The sequence below is a fragment of the Nymphaea colorata genome, chromosome 13, assembly GCF_008831285.2.
Source record: "Nymphaea colorata isolate Beijing-Zhang1983 chromosome 13, ASM883128v2, whole genome shotgun sequence".
In the NCBI taxonomy this organism is placed as follows: domain Eukaryota; kingdom Viridiplantae; phylum Streptophyta; class Magnoliopsida; order Nymphaeales; family Nymphaeaceae; genus Nymphaea; species Nymphaea colorata.
In genome coordinates, this window is record NC_045150.1 from 2,893,874 (window position 1) to 2,910,339 (window position 16,466).

At 37.7% G+C, this 16,466-nt stretch overlaps 1 protein-coding gene across 7 annotated transcripts in view; it reads left to right on the plus strand.

Annotated features, from left to right (window-relative positions):
* The first annotated feature begins 1,340 nt into the window (after positions 1-1,340).
* LOC116266789 (E3 ubiquitin-protein ligase RGLG3-like) overlaps positions 1,341-16,466 on the plus strand; it is a 47,886-nt gene continuing 32,760 nt past the window's right edge. Inside the window, exons 1-2 of one of the 7 annotated variants that reach the window (XM_050081206.1) lie at positions 14,502-14,533; positions 16,380-16,464. The gene's annotated coding sequence lies outside the window, so the exon portion shown is untranslated. Of the gene's footprint in view, positions 1,366-1,441; positions 1,458-14,420; positions 14,534-14,664; positions 14,684-16,379; positions 16,465-16,466 lie in introns of those variants that run through there. The other 6 variants (XM_031648148.2, XM_050081204.1, XM_050081205.1 and 3 more) reach the window with 6 other exon arrangements.

The following is a 16,466-nucleotide window of genomic DNA, read 5'->3' on the forward strand; positions in this document are numbered from 1 at the left end:
ATATGTCTTCTTTACAAAGAACGAATGGGTACCTCTGTGAAGCGTTGCCTAATATGGACTGAGTTGATTCTCATTCAATGTAACAGCAGATTTACACTTGCAGCTTGGCATTTGGAGAGAACAAGATGATACAAGAATACCAAGGAGGATATACAATAAGTAAATAGCACCAAGATTTTACATTATCCTGCGGTTTTTTCCCAGCTCTAACTCAAAGAATAGGCTCATTTGGGCAACCGAACACATGCATATTACAAATAATATAATGAACAGCAAATCTGTGCCTTAAACAATGCAGGCTGAGCTACTTTCATTGAATGAAAAAATTTGGAAATGCAGCGCGATATTTGGAGACAAGGAGATACTACTACAAGAAAGCAAAGGACGATAAAGCAAATTTGCAATGAATATAAAGAATACAATAGAAAAACCATGAGGTACTTTGTTCCATATAAACATAATGCATTTTGCTAATATGCATCTCTTTGATAATTTTTTGCTAATAAGCAATTTTTTTCTACCAATGCCACTGGACCTAATCAGTTGTGCAAATTGCCTTAAGGGGTGTGGCGTACCTTTGACAGGGAGGCAACCAACCAATTGCTGGTTCAAGTCTCATGGGCATTGGCGTTTTGCTCTTGCATATGCTTGTTATGACTCTATAAACAACAGAGTAGCCTTTGTGCTCAACGTAAATGCCAAATTTAAATATATTTTTTACCAAAAAGAACTTAGTATTATTGTACATAAAAATTGATAATCTATAGAAGGTAATTTATATTAAGTTAATAACAATATCATTCTTGGCCTTTTGGCTAAGATCAAAGTGTAGTCCAAGACAAAGACTACTTAAACGGAAGCTGTTTCAAGCATATCTGCTATTCGGTTCCTGAAATTTGCGGAAAATGATTTGGACTTGCTTATGCACCTTCTTTTTTTAATCAATGCACGTGTTATTAATCTAATACAAATTACTTTCAATAGATTATTATCATAAATCAATTTTTATGTAAAATAATACTAATTCATTTTTGGTAAAAAAATATTTAGGATTAGCATTTTATGTTGAGCACATAGCTTTGTCTTTTAAAAGGTGATACCACAGGTAATAATCTAAACCACGCAGGAGCGCTTTCATGTTATATCCAAAAGTATCGCGGCTTTAAGAAATTTCTGGAGTGCCACCTGTTATAAGGAACCGTGCAATCAACCTTTCAAATCTAAGGATCAGTTCTACACTTTAAACAGGGGGTCAAGATATAATTTTATAAAATTAAAATATTTTTTAAAAATTTAAATTTTTAAATTTTGGTGGAGGGCGCCCTGCCGGACCCTTCCGACTGCTTCTCCCTTCGATGGGGTCTGGTCTCTCTGTCTCTGTCTCTCATTTTTTAAAAACTGACGGGGCGTCATGGCCCCTGCCTGTGACGTCCTGCTTCGGCCTTCGATGGGGTCTGGTATCTCTCTCTCTCGTAGTTCTTTATTTGTTATCGTCAGTGAAATTGGTATGAATTTGTTCTCTTTGGTCCTTTCCGGAAGTTCTCTCTCTCTCTCGGAGTTCAAGTTTCGCCATCAATCAGTACTTGGTACTGATTTTTCTTTGTGGTTTCTGTTTGAAATTTGTTGGTTGCTTATGAAAATCCTTCTTTCTCTGAAATCGAAATGGTTGTGCCAGGTTAAGTTCGTTATGTGATTGTTGCTTTCCACTTTAAGTTCTGTTGCTTGCTTTTTGCCAGGTTCATGTATGCTGATTTACTTCTTGCTGTTTGAAATTTGTTGGTTGTTTACAAGAATCCTTCTTTCTCTGAAATCGAATTGTCTATGGTACCATGATTTATGGTCGATAGGAACAGAAAATCTGTGCCTTATACAATACAAGCTGAACTACTTTTGATTTGAACGAAAATTCTGTGCAAATTCACAATGAATATAAAGACTAAGAAGTGCAACTTTTAACACCCGTTTTGCTTGCGAAAATTGAAAGACATTTTTCCAATGGCTTTGCTAGTGGGCATGCAGATGCAATTTGATGGTGGATGTCTGTATGTTGGTTTGTTACATGATGCACATACTTAGCAGTTAGCAGTATAGAGCCTAAGGTTGATTTTCACAATACAACTCAATGAGCAAGCAAGATCAAAATGAAGGTTTTGTAGTAAATTTTTGGCCCAAATAATCTCACACAAGGTGTTTGGTCGTAGCCCTCTTAAGTTCAAACTCATTTGATGACCTAGGGTCCTAGACACATTGCTTTTTTAATAGGGTCATTGACCTGGATTAAGCTTTAGATATGTTAGGACCCCTGAAGTGCATCATGCATGCGTTTGTTGTTGAGGATATTATGTAAATGTATTAAGTATATGAATCAAGCTGACAATATTGGGTGAAGAGATCAATGGGCTAGGCTCTTGAAAGTCCCATTTCCTCTAGAATTTCAAGTGTATTTCTGTTGGGACAAAACAATCCAAATTCGGTTCTACTTGAGACAGACGCTCGCTCGATGGTGTAAAACTCCAAAGTTACTCATTCACACTCAGGGTCAGAGTATGTGTCAGCAAGTGCAAGATGCTGACACCCATGAGACTTCAACTAGCATTTGGCTGCCTAAAAATCCCAGGTGTGCCAAACCCCCTCGTCCTTGGGGATTTTTTTTTTTTCAATTTACTTCGGAAACCCCTGAGGCTGGGAAACTTGGTTGTGTGCTTGGCAGTGTAAAACTGCAAGGCCACTTTAGCACCCCAAGGGTTGTAGCATGCATCAGCAAAAGCAAGAGGCGGACACCCACAGGACTTGGAGTAACAACCATCCACCCACTGACCCCTTCAGATGTGCCAAACTGCTCGGGCTCCATTGGAACATAGATTTTCTCTTCAATAAAAGTAAAGAGAGAAACATCAGCATTTGACTAAAGATCTATAGCATTGAATGAGAGGAGAGAGGGTAGGTAAGAGGGTTAGGGGAGAGAAAGAGCGCCATGGAAGGGTGGTTCAGCTGGCCCCAAAGAGAAACTAGCTGAATGCATATCTCTACTCCCTCTCACACACACAAAGAGAATATATATATATATATATATATATATTTATAGTCACAAATAACGTTTTAGAGTTTTAAACGGCGAGGTTTTTCTCAGGTATAATACGGCGAACTTGAAAAAAGATGGAAAAAATATGGTAAATTTTAAAAATTTTAAAGAACTAAAAATGAGGAAAAAATAAAATAAATGAGAAACTAATAACACAAACATCAAAAGATAAATAGATTTGCAACAAATAAAAAATGGAAAATAAAAAAAAACTGTTTGCCATTGAAAAACTGAAAAAATAAAAAATGTGAAAAAACAATTTAAAAACACATTTTTGTTTTTAACGTTTTTTTCAAAACAAAGTTTTAAACAGCCATTTAATTTATCACGTGTTTTTCCGTGTTTTTTTGAAAAAAAAATTTGTAACTAGAATAAATAAATAAATAAATAAATTATATATATATATATATATATATATATATATATATATATATATATATATATATATATAGATATATATATGTGTGTGTGTGTGTGTGTGTGTGTGTGTGTGTGTGTGCAATGATGCTCCATTTTGGGAGAGGTGTTCTATTGGAAAGAATGAGTTTCTGTCACTTTGTGATATAGTAGATTAGTGAATCGAGAGACATCCAATTTTCTTTGATCCCTATCTCTCTCGGTTTTAGTTGCTGAGGTTGTTTGATGAAGTTGTATGTAGATTTCATTTGTAAATGAAGCAGCTGAGCTCGTATGGCTGCTCATTAGTTGCTGGTTATGTCAAATTGGTGCAGGTACATATGAGTGTAGGTGCATGCATTGGTGCAAAGCATTTTCAAAAAACTTAGGTGCAGGAATGACTATATGTATATATATACACACACACAAGCATGCATTGGTGGAAAGCATTTTCAAAAAACTTAGGTGCAGGAATGACTATATATATATATATATACACACACACAAATATAATATAATATAATATAATATAATATATATATATATATATATATATATCAATTATAATATTTTAAACAAACACATATTTGCATTGTTATCAAAAATTCAAAATATATCAAAAAATTATTGAAATTTTGAAACTATAGTTGGGCCCCGACAATAAAAAATTCCTAGGTCCACCATTTCTTGCGTCTTCTGTAGGTATCGTGCCTTTTCAGGAGTGTCCATGTGGCACAGTTTGTAGGCTTTTGATAGATTACTTGCTTGATCAAGCTGCGGGCCTATTTTATGATGAATGGGGAGGAAAGAAGAGAGAAAGAGGCTGTGCATGCTGTGGTGCTGTGACAACCTCAGTCTTTATCTTTGTTTAAAGCGTTTAAACCTTTGAGCATATGGCATCCACCCCCTACCTACTGTTAGTGGTTTTGCTTGTGGGAAAATCAACTGTGGTTATGCCCTTTGCAGTTTGTGAACTTCACAAAGATAATGTCAACGAATCATGGGATAGCCAAGAAGGAAGCTGCATTTGCCCTGGCCGCTCTTATGGAAATTCCTTTCCAGTATCAAGCGACTCAAGAGCTCAATTGCTTAGGGTAAGCTTTCTCTTACCTTTGTTAATAATTTGAAATGCTGTTTATATAAGTTTCAATCTGAAATGCTAAATTCCCTTCTGCATCTGTGTAGGCGTCAAAAGGGAAGTGATCCTGGCCCACCTCCTCTCCCGCCCCCTCCTGAACTTATCAATCATGACAAATGACACAGGAGCAAAGCAACTAGATTTATTTTCATATTTTGGAGTTCTATTTGTTATTTCCTTTTGCATGGTGCAAGATCCATAGATCAATTTTTTAGCCTATTTAAGGCGTTTAGGCCTATTCTGTAGTCAGTTATTGAGTGAATGAAAAAACCCTAATGTGGGATTCCTCGCAACCTGTCCACGGAGAGTGAGCGTACCAATCTTGTCTCGACTTTGAAGAGGGGGAAGTCAGGAATCCAAACCACTCAAAAAAAGCGTGATGTGATTCGGGGGAACCAAGCTGACTGAGATTAGAGAGGCCTACGAGCGACAGGACTCATTGCAATTTAATGTCATTAGTACTCACTTGACAAACAAATGTCATTAGTACTTATAGAAGCTCGCTTCTACGCCGATGACGGGTCAAGCCCAATGAAGCTACAGCAGGGAGGAACACGAGATCCTAACTTTTCCATAATGAATCTTGACCTTTCAATAAGTCCTGACCTGTTTGGTATGGTGAGTACTGATGACATACAAATGAGTTTTGAACTCATCCAAAACAAATTAATTTTGTAGTACACCGGTCTTTCATTTCTTATTCGAAGAGGGGCTGTTAGCCGTTGGTACTTTCATAGGGTTTCCGCTGTAGCAGCAAAGAAAAGGCAATTTCTTCTGTGCGCCGTCTGAGCCTTCCCTGACCAGGATCGCTCCCACACCTGTAGCGTTCTTGATCGGCCTCCTCAACTGTGTATCGATCGAAAGGCTGTCAAGTGGAGCCTTAAGAACGTCGACTCCACAGGGCGGCACAGCCGCCAAAGGGGAAAAACTTTTGTTGAACATTTCCGGGAAGACGTGTTGACGCACGGAACGAAGCGTCGGCTCTCACAGGCTTTTCATCTCCCAGTTGGATATCTACGATACCGCGCCAAGCAGGAATCAAAGACCCCGCAGCCTCGGCAAGAAAGGTTGGTTCAGCGAGTGGATGTCCTCGCGAAAAAGAAAGACATGGATGTATATTTCATATGGAATCCAAGTCTTTCGCACCGGTCGTGAGTGAGCCCTTCACACACTCTAGTGGTCTGAGCGGTCCAATAATGCGGCAAGAAGTTCAGTGGCCGCAAGGTTCGTCGTTCTTCAGCGAACCACACAACCTGTAAACACTGGACCACTGGATCAGAGTAAAAAACTCGGTCCCTGTCAACTGGTGCAGTGGGTGGCTTTCCTTCCTCTTTCCGCTAGTCTTGTAGTGTCAGAATGAGTTATTGTGATTTCCTTTCCCCTTTTATATTTCCATTTTGCTTCTCTTTCAATTATCCCTAGATTAGTTAGGTGTTTGATCGTGGATTAGAGGATAAGTATTCATTTCCACTGCATCAACTTGGTATTAGAGCCTTTGTTCATCTTTCTCAGTTTGATTTCAATGACACACAGTTCAAGGAAGAGTCCTGAGGAACAACAGAAAAGCATTGGAGATCAGATTGCTTCGTCTAGAGATTCGATCGTTGCAATGCAAGAAAACATGAACGCCGTGAAAAGAAAAACTGCAGTTATTATTGACCGATTCGGTGGAAGGAATGGATGCAACTTCAAAGGTGCATTACCAAACCCTCAAAAGACATGCTCGAAGGAAGACAAGAACAGAATCGTGACATTGGAAAAATACTGTACAAAAAGCTTCGAAGAAAGTGAAGGAGCTGTGGGTGACTCCATTGTTGTCCCCAAAACTCCGACGAACAGCAGGGGCAGGCATGGGGAAGTTCATGCCGACCAACTTCCAACTAGACTCCGTCCATCAACGGGAGCCATGCAGTCTAGTTTCCTCCATTGTAGGAGGAAGTGCTCTCGTTTCAACTAAAGCAGGATGCCTTCTTGAGTTTCCTCAACAATATTAGGCAGGAAAAGGAGCTCCGGCAGACCACCCTCACAACCGAACCCATTGCCCATCCCCATCCATAGTAAGATAGTTGACATGGTGGTGACCATGGGGAAGAGGTCGGATGCCCTGTTTCAAGTGGATAGAAGCCAGACTACGCAACTTTAGGTGGCGGTGGTGGCGGTTTTGTTCCCTCAAAAGAGGGGCATCTGCTCTTCGTCCTGCAACCGGCCGGATTGGCCAACACCTGTGCTCAACCGGTTAGGCGATGCCGTTGGCGCGGACTACAAGCAGCTAGCCAGGCGGAGATGTGCCGGCAAGCGGTGGAGGAGAGGGATGACTGGTGAGATCAAGCGACTCAAGCCCACGCCCAAAACTGGACCTGCCTGAAGAGTCTTGATCCGAATTTGCGATCTACAATCCCGTTTGCGACCCAGGCTGGTCGGGAAACCGGTTCCATGCTCGTTATGGCCCAATTCAGATGATTAGTGGCTGGTACTTCGATCCCTGAACCGAGGGGTCGTACCTCGGGTCTCCTAAACTAGTGGGATGGGGTTGGGCATAAGGAGGATTAAGGATGTTAACATGGCCAATTTTTGCCTTTTTGGCTTGTTGAGGCCAGACAGTCTTTGGGCCTCATATGTCAGGACAAAATATATCATTAGGCATAGCATGTGGCAGTCAAACGCTCCTTCAAATAGCTCCACTACATGGAAGGATATGCTAAACACTAGAAACTTATTAAAGATTCAGTCACTTGGGCAGTGAAGGATGGAATACAAGTAAAGTTCTGGAAAGGCAGATGGGTGGGTAGCCCTTTCCTGGAATGGATTGATAGCAACTGCTTTATACTTGTTCGCTCCAGTGGTGCTCTGACCGTTTGTGAAATGTTACGCAGAGAAACCAAGAGATCTTCGATCAAGCTTGCAGTTTGAGGCTGAGCTCAGAAATATAGTGCTTATTGGACAACCAAAAAATGACCTTGTCTGGGTACAACAACCTTCCAATTCCATTGCTCACAATGGTATTTGGGAGAAGATTAGGATCCGAAAGGACGTAGAGAAATGGAGGGAACTAATATGGGTGAAGAATGGCTATTCTCGTGACGTTGGTAATGAAGGCAAACTAATGCTGGATGCCATAGTGAAAAAGTTTTTGGATGCAAATGGCTTCTCGGTGTGATCTTTGCCACAGGAGTGAAGAAAATGGAAGCCATCTGTTTTTTTCAGTACCCCAAGTATAGATGGTTGCGGCAAGTAATTGTGGGCAAATTTAACCTGTCTGCCCCAAGGAATCAAACGATCAAGCAAGGACCGATTTGGTGGCCTAGGAGAAAGTTCAAAAGTAAGGTATGGAAGAAAATCTGGTGCATAACCTTTCATTTGGTGGCATGATGAGGGTTCAGTCTCATGAGAGCGCTGCTGTGAGACTTTGGAACTATTGCAAGGAGTAGTATAAGAAGATAGCATGGAGCGGAAAGGATGCAAAATGCGTTGAAGTCTGGATTTGGCTAGGCTTTTTCACTTCAAACTAGGTTTTCCAAGAAGGGACAACATACAACGTTCAGATTGTCTCTTGGAATCGAGATGGGCTGAATCGAATGGCAGGTATGGTTAAACACAAGGACGGACAATATATTTTTGGTATTTGCTGCTGGACTAGATCGGTCGACTGTTTTCAGAATCTTGGGTGTTCAACAAATGTTTAAGCACACTCTCCTCAAACGTTGGCTCCATAGTGGTTCGGACCAACTGCAATGTTAGGAGAGACAAGCTGGGTAAAGCTATTCAAGGGGAGACAGGCTTATTAGGTCAGTTTTTTTATGTGAGGACATCTATAAGCTGTTTGCATATCAGTAATCAAAACCCTGAAGCTGAATCTTGCAGCATGGTTTTTTTGTGTTCCAGCGCTATGGGATATAAAGAATGTGAAATAGGTCAGGGTGGCTGGGATCCCAGCCAAGAACGTAAGTATGATCAGACTTTCATCTTCTTTTTGTGTGAAAGGAAAAATATTCTCATAAAAATGACATACCAACTAGTAAAAACTCCTTTGCTTTCTAAATCAATATTTTATATGCATTTTATCCTTCAGGATAATGAAGAAAGATACATCTATGAGCTTTCGAATCAAAATTTCCTCTATTGTGATCATCATTTGTAGTATAACAAAGTGATCCAAAAACTCGTACATGCTCAAAAATTGGTTTTCTTTTTCAAAAAACTTTTTCAAAGGTGACTTTCCTTTCAAAATTGGAGTTGGAGTGCAATCAATTAAATACATTGCGGTCAAACAGCATTCTCTCCAAAAACGTTTTGATAGATTTGCTTCAAATCCTAAAGCTCGAGCTACTTCCAAGAGATGTCAGTGTTTTTGCTCTACTACTCCATTCTGTTGTGGAGTAGCCACACAACTGTCTTCATGCAATATACCTTGCACTTGAAAAAAAGACTTCATTTTGTGTTAAACAAATTCAGAGCCATTGTTTGAGTGCACACTTGCAATGCAATCTCCAAACTAACTTTTTATGAATGCAAAGAAATTTCAAATGAGAAAATGCTTCACGCTTGTCTTGCATCAAAAATATCCATGTGGCCCTGGCATAGTGATCTACTATGCTTAAATGTGCTCTACTAAAAGTAGACTGAGTATATGTTCCCGAAATATTACAATATATTAACTCAAAAGGTTTCAAAGTTGAAATACTACTTAAATCAAACTTCAAACTAGTTTGCTTTGCATGGTGGCAAGCATCACATTAAGTATCTTTATTCAAATCACAATTCAATCCCAAATATGAATGAACAAGTTTAAAGTGAGAAAAAGAAAGATGACCGAATCGCCTATGCCAAAAGGTTTTGATAAGAAGAAGTCACATTAAAAAAGCTTGTGGGTGAGTCCACTAGACAAAATTCATATAAGCCTCCTCTTTTTTTACTCTCACCAATTGTTGTCATCAATGCTAGGTAGCAAAAGTTTATTGAACAATTTAAATTTTGATTAATTGGCTTATAGAAAGCAGGTTCACTTTGAAGAATGGGATATACAAGGTGCTTTCAAGAGTTAATGGTAATAGCCTAATGTCACAGGTCTGGTAGATAGGAATATATATGTCCATTAGGTAGTTTTATGGGCACACAACAATTGGTTGGATTTTGAAGTAGTGAGCTATAGGCACAAATGTGTCAGGTGCACCAAGTCTATAATCCAATCTAAGGAACATGCCTAACATCTAATGAAAAAAAAAAATGACTTGCAAAGTTAATAGAGGTAGACGACGTTCTAACAAGTGACAAGAGTTTTTGATACTCATCCATAGTGAATGAAGGCACAACTTCCTTGCTACCTTGACCACTGTTGCTAGAAGAATCAATACCACCAGTTGTGTAGGAATCAGGCAGACTTTTGATTATATGCTATTGCTGCAACCACTAATGATTTGAAGTTGGGATCATACAACCGATGTCCTGGAGGATAACTGATCAACTTGAAGCATTTTTCTTTCACATGACTTGTATTTATGGCAACAGCTACATGATAGGCAGCCTTGGCATCCTCCTCTATGGCTTTTAAACTTGAGATATGATCATATGCCTCCACTTTCAACTTTACTTGTGAGATATTGCCAAGGCAGCCTCAGGAGCGACGTGGATCAAGCAAAAGGATCTACTCTCCAATGACACGGTAAGAATCATTAAGTCCTATTAAAAATTGGATTACTCATTCTCTTTGAATCTAATCTGAGTGTGCTTTTATGCCTTCGGATGATGGCGCCGGGGTGTAAGAACTAAGTTCTTCCTACAATGCTTTGATTTTTGTATAATACGTGGTATCATGCATAATTTTTTGCTGTAAGCGGCATATTTTGCTTTGCAATTGAAAAATGCTTGGTGTAAGGTTTTGAGTTTATCTTTCCATTAACTCTTCCCATACTACTTGTGTTGAGGTTGAGTATGCAATACTAGCAAGAATATCTTTGCTGACAGAATTAAGGATCCACGATAAACTAAGTTATTACATCTAATCCATCATGCACGATTACTTTCACCTTCCATTGGCTCTTTGATGGTCCCATCCACAAAGCCTAACTTATTCTTGGTTGATAGAGCCATGATCACAGTCCTAGACTGCATAATTGTCCATGGTAAGTAGTTGAGATACCAACTATTGAAGATAACACTCAAGGCAAGACTGTTGCTGGCAAAACTGTTGTCGCTTTTGTTGCAGAAGATTAGGAAAGGAAATCAGAGGTGTAACCAACAATATGGTCAAGATATTGATGCCAATCAAGATCCTAAAAATCAAGAAATGGATGATCCTTGTATTCATTTAAATGTCAATGGAAGCTCTAACACAAATGATTGAGGCGTGTGAGAGAGAAATAATTTGTTCGTAGATGTAGACTCGTTTCTGAGCCGAACCACGTTAAAATTTAAAATTCCCTGTGTCACTGTGTTTGCTTCTTTCCCTTTTACCAACCCACTTGCCGGATTATCAGAATGATGCAGGTAGAAGGGATCAGATGTCACCTGGAAGTTTTCCAAGTTGCCGATGTTTTTCCCCTTGTCAGCCATGACTGCTCCTTGTCGTTCTGATACCATGAGAGAATTCACACGAGCAAAGTAGAAGACAAGGATCGAAGAGAAGAAAGTATTGAATGAGCAACCCGTTAACTCTTCCACTGAATTTTACAAAGATATACAGAAGTTAAGAACGGTAATACTGTAAAAATGGAAGAAACAGATATGTACAAATTGACACAAAAAAATTGATTCTGTTATCTATCTGTTAGCCACGCGTTTCCTGTCATACATCTTATCGAGATTATCAGCAGCGACTTTCTTGCGTTTTGATTTTAGAAGTTCAACGGTGAGCATCATCTGTTTCCCATAAGCCTTACCTTTTACATTTTATAAATCCATTGTTCAGTTATCCAAGAAATTTAATTTTTCTTTTTTCTCTGGCTCCTAAAGAGCTGTTGGCGTAAATGCCTTGTATAAAATTTGTTCATTCAAAACTTGTCAAACAAGGGAGATGTACCAGTATGCTTGTGATTTGTGGTGTGAAAAAATTCAATGCAATTTCTGTTCTGAAGTTGTTCATATTCTGCAATCTTTCCATCCTTTGCGCTGTCGTTGTCACCAAGGGGCTGTCCAGACGATCGCTCACCGGTGGCCAGGAGTTTGGGCTGTCTGAAAAAATTTTGTATGGCAAATTTTTTATTTTTGATTAATAAAGGTGGAGGCCTAATTTTCAGCAGGGTTGATTCAAAAAGTTTTTGTTTCTTTCATAAAAGATATAAAAAACATGGAAAATGAGAGAGAAGATGGAAACCAAATAAGTTTGTGTTTGCTTTTAGATAAGAAAATATTGCGATTACTTTTTTTTTATTACTTCAAATTAATTGTGGGTAACTACATCTATCTAGTGTTTGTGTGTGTCCAAGAATGTACCTTCAGATTATGTTTTTTTTTTTCAAAAACAATTTAATTAATTACGTTTTTATTAACAAAGTAAACATATGTCAATGTAATAAATCTGTTTTGGTCAATACAGCTTGTTACAAATGCAAGCAATTTGCAAAGGAGTGAATTTCGGTAAGATGGGGGCATTTTTGTTTTCAATTCACAGTATTTTCTCTTTTGTAGCCTTGTAGGAGGTAATTCTGTTTTAGAAAAAGACAAAAATATCAATTTTTACATTTTGTCCTTATAGAAGGGGTTTCGTTTGTCCCTCTTGAGTTCATTTAGACACAGTCGATTAAATAATCTTTGCAGTGCGTGTGCCCATTTTCCTCCTTAATCCACTTACAAATACCTATTTAAAACCTTAAACAGCCAATTTTTAAGAGGGGACTTTGCTATTCCACATAAAAATAATGCTTTTTTTTGTAACAATTTCTTTATTTGAGTGCTTATTTGTTAAATTTTAAAAGTTAGGCAGTGCTTTTTCATTTTCTTAAATAAAAAATAGTTTTCAAATCAGTTTTGAAAAACTGGTTCGTACGTTGGATAATACGACCAAGACACTTTTTATTTGTTGCGAATAACCTAGGGGATGGTGTGTTTTTTACTTCCCTTTCAAAAAACAAGTTTTGCACTATAATAAGGTTACGTTTCATGCCTCTTTGTTGAAATCAATCCACTATAATTAGTGTTTGTTTTTGTCGCCTTTACTTTGAGAATTACTTCCCGCCAAGAAAATGAGTAAGTCTTTCCCTTCCTTCTTACCTCCTCTAGGATTTAAGACTGTGTCGGTACTTGGTAAGGAAATAGTGTATTCTTATATTGGTATCACATGCACCCCTTTAAATTGATGGGGATGATGCGCCAGTTTTCACATTATTAGCCCTGCCCTTATTTGATTTGCCCCCTATAATTGGAGCATTAAAAAATAAAATAAAATTTTTAACCTTTTTTTCCCTTATAAATATTTTGAAAAATACATCAGCCATGTCAAGTCCCTTGACAAATCCCACGCTCCTCATTAAAAAAAAAAAATAAACAAATAAAATCCCCGCTACATTCTTGCATTATTATATTTCTTTTTCTTTTGACAAAAAAAATTATAACTTCTTTTACTTATAACCATGATCGGCATCTTTAGCCCTTCAATCTCTCACACGAACTTTTAATAATCTTGACCCTCGAAGGCTTGGTGGAATCTCAACGATGAGAAAATGTCTAATCAGCATCATTTGAGATACAAAATATACTTTGTTGGTAGTTTTTCAAAAGGGGCGAGGCGAGGCCACCCTTTCTTCTCTCGCTTTTATAGGGTCTAAGGCTATTTTGAGACCTAGCTGGTTTATACCCTTCAACTCAAGTGTCATGGGTTTGACATGACCGTCAACCCAACCATCTATATTAAATAAGTATAATCCTAGTCTCTTAAAAATTACGTTCAAATCTATTGACTCAATCTTATATTGCCTCTATATTGCCTCAATGAGTGTAACACACTTCCAACTGGCAAGCGCTAGTTGCTGCTGGTTCAAGTCTCATGGGTTCTGACTCCTTATTCTTGGTTATGCTTCTTGCTCTTTGTTATGTTTGTTATGACTCTCGAAACAAGATAGTGGCTTTGAGATTTAAAGTGGTCATTCGAGCAACTAAGTCCTTCAATCAAGGAGTGATTTCCTCAAATAAAAAAAAATTATGTGTTCAACATAAAATGCAAAAAACTAAATAAAGTTTAGCAAACTTAGTATTATTTACATAAAAATTGATATAATAATAATAATCTATTGAAAATAATTCATATTATGTTAATAACAACACCTTCCTCAGCCTTTTGGCTAAGATCAAGTGTAGTAATTTTACGGACAAAGAAATTTTTTTTTTTGGATAAAAGATCTTTTGACTTTGACTTGCATAAGCCAATATTTTCTATCCCTTAAGCACTTGCATTGGTGACAACTTTGCTGTAGCCATTGCATAAAATTTTAGAGTCATAACAATATGTGAAGTTAATATAATGTTAATGAATTTTTTGATGAATTGATGTGAGAGTGGCTCACCCCAACCAACAACCAACAAGTAGCTCAACTATTGCTTATGCACTTTAGTTTATTATCAATGCACGTGTCATTAACCTAATATAAATTAAATGACCTTCAATAGATTATTATCATTGAATTTATATTTTATGTAATATATTTTTGGCAAGAAATATTTAGTTTTAGCATTTTATGTTGACGCAGTGTTGTCTTCTAAAAGGTGATGCCACATGTAATAATGTGAACTACACGGCACGCTTTGACACTGTTTCCAAAAGTATCGCGTGCTTTAAGAAATTTCTGGATTGTGCCACGTGTTATCGCGAGCCGTGCAAATTGCAATCAAACTTCCCTGTTATCCAGCGGCTTGTCCTTCCTCTTTCCTGCTTCTCGTGGAGGAAGAGCAGCCTTGTGACGACCCGCTTCTCCCTTCGATGGGGTCTGGTAACTCCTTTTTTCTCTCTATCGTAGTTCAATATTTGTCGTCGTTAGTGAGATTGGTATTAATTTGTTCTCTTGTGGTACTTTCCGGAAGTTCTTCCTCTTTCTCTCTCTCTTTCGCCATTGATCAGTTCTTGGACTGATTTCGTCTTTGTGGGTCTTTGCCAGAAATTTCCTTCTTTCAATCTATTTGATTTTCTGCTTCTTTTGGCTGAAATCCTGAAATGTTTTCGCTCTTTGTTTTGTTTTTTTTTTTCTTTTTTGGTTCTTTTGTGTTGGGATGAAGTTTCTGCGTGAGCAGTTCCTTGTGTGGTTGTTGATTGTTGCTTTTAGCTTCAAGTTTGTTGCTTGCTTTTTCTTAGATTCGTGATATGCTGATTTATTTTTTACTGTTTTGAATTTGTTGGTTGTTTATGAAAATCCTTCTTTGTCTGAAATCGAATTGGCTGTGGTAGCATGATTTGTGGTCGGCAGGTTTTCTTTCCTTTTCTTTCTGTTTTCTTTTAGCTTTTAAGCAACTATAAAGAAGGACCCGGAATTGAGTGGTGAATTGCAACTGTGACATGTTGGTTATGGTTACCGGCTTAGATAGGTGTATGTCGTCCAATGAAGGAGTTCTGGGAGATAGGCTCCCCACCTTTATTAAGAAAAAGATAGGTGTATGTCTTCTCTTGTGTGCTTTTAAGTTGTTTTTTGTGCTCTTGCTTAAAATTGATGGACTTTATGCTACCTCGGCAATTAAAGGGCTTAGAAAATTTGATGTGATGAAAAACCTGCATGTCTGGAAGCTGATTCTATTCTGCTATCTGACTGCTGGCTCTTTCCCGTTCATTGTGCTGGTATCCTGAAATGCTTGGATTGCCTAAGCAGTTAACATGGCAGCGTATGGGGTTATATGGAAGTGGTTGATGGGCCACGATGACTGCGAAGACATACAAAGCATATGGCCTACTTTTGCTTATTATTAGGATTTATCTTTTTTTCCTTGTTTCAGATGCTTAGTCTGTTGCTTCTGTACTTCTGTCAACTATGTATCCTTGTAACTAATGATCAATAAAATCAGTACAGAGCATAGTCTACAAACCTGCTTATTGGACTTGGATCAGCTGGCTGCTGTGAGTCAGCGCTTTGGCTTATAACTCGTCTGGGTCAGATCATAAATTTTTGTAGTGTTTTTTTACTTCATGAACGAGTTTGAATATAACTGTGAAGTGACAACAAACTACAGTCAGATAGCTATACATTAATGATATATTGAAGTGTTAAATCTTGTTCACTGGTTCAACACAATTAAGAACTGAAATTTGTAGCATAATATGCCATGGCCACAAATATTGTTTTCAAGTTTTTAATGGTGAGATTTTTCTTGGGTATTTTTTGATAAAGTTGTTTTTGTCTTTTAGGAAAATTTTGAGAAAATCTTGGATAATTTTTGATAACATGAATAAATCTTAAAAATTAGGTAAAAATTAAAACAAATAAGAAAACCTTAACATAACTAGATAAAATGATAAAATAATGTCTTAATGATGATAAAAATGATACTAAATAATTTAATTTAAGTTTTAGGGGAACCCATGATGTCATTAACCTTAAAAAAAAAGAAAATGAAAAAAAAGGAAAGAGATAGGAAAAATGTGATAAATATATTTTTTACGTTTTAATATCACGTTGTTTCAAAAAATATCGTGATATTCGAGGCTCATGCTTGTATTATTATTATTTTATTATTAATTTTTCTTTTTTACACTTTCCAGCTTTCAAGTAGAAGAATGTTTCGAACTTCTGAAACCTTCAATTAATACCTTTTCCCCCACCCTGGTTTGGAATTTGCTTTGCTGAAACATAGGTTGTAAGAAGCGAACCGGCGCTTTCGTGCAAAAATCCGGCCCCCCTTTATAACTGGTATTAGAGCCTAGTACGCTCTTGGTCTTGT